The sequence below is a fragment of the Physeter macrocephalus genome, unplaced genomic scaffold (assembly GCF_002837175.3).
Source record: "Physeter macrocephalus isolate SW-GA unplaced genomic scaffold, ASM283717v5 random_254, whole genome shotgun sequence".
In the NCBI taxonomy this organism is placed as follows: Eukaryota; Metazoa; Chordata; class Mammalia; order Artiodactyla; family Physeteridae; genus Physeter; species Physeter macrocephalus.
The window spans coordinates 1-1,069 of record NW_021145540.1 but is presented as its reverse complement, the minus strand read 5'-3'; positions in this window follow the sequence as shown (position 1 = coordinate 1,069).

The window sequence follows — 1,069 nt, the reverse complement described above, 5'->3', positions numbered from 1 at the left end:
GTATATGTATAACTGATTCACTTTGTTATAAAGGAGAAACTAACACACTATTATAAAACAGTTATACTCCAATAAAGATGTTAAAAAAAAAATCTGAGGGTGTGTGTGTGTGTGTGTGTGTGCGTCTGTGTGTACACACTGGGACATTCAATTTGATGTGTTAACTTGGCTAGGCCGTGGCACCCAGATGTCTGGTCGAACACCCACGTAGCTGTTCCTGTGAAGGCATTTTTTGGATTAACATTTAAATCAGTGAACTCTAAGTGAAGCCGATTATCCTCCGTAATGTGAGTGGGTGGGCCTCGTCCAATCAGTTGAAGGCCTTGATAGAAAAAGACCAAGGTCCCCATAAACAGGGGGTCCGCCAGCAGACGCCCTTCAGGCTCGAGCTACAGCTCCCCCCCCCGTCTCCAGCCTGCCTCCTGCCCTCCAGATGTTGGACAAGCCAGCCCCGCAGTTGTGCAAGCCAGTTTCAGTCTCTCTCTAGCTCGGTTTTTACATTGATTTTGTGTTACATCCTGTCAGTTCTGCTTCTCTGGAGACCCCTGCCAAGCACACACATGCACACACATGCACGCACACACACACAGGCAGACGAGGAATTCCACAAGGAACAGCAGCCTGAAGCGGAGGGAATAAGGAAGCCCCGTCCATGACGGCTGGACACACGTAACTGTCATTTGACAGCCTCACTTAGAAGGCAGAAATCAAAATCCCACGTCTGGAATAAGGTGAGGAAGCCAGTAGGTGACCCCCCAGGAGCTCCCCAGGGGCGCCCTCAGGATGGGGACACGGTGGGTGCAATAGCGCAGCCTCAGGTCCGGTCCCGTGTACCTCAGGAGGACCGTAAGCCCTGGCCTTGACTAAAGGGAGTCCCACCCACGCACCCGATGCCCCGCAGAGGTAAATGTAAATAAAATCTGGAAAAGGGCATCTCATCTGTGGGGAAAATTATTCCTCCAAATACTTTTCCAAATGCAATGACCTGTATCTTGTCAAAGATAAAGTAACGTCCGTGAAAACTACCGACGGAAACAGATCCACAGAGACTGCACTTACGGCCACCGTC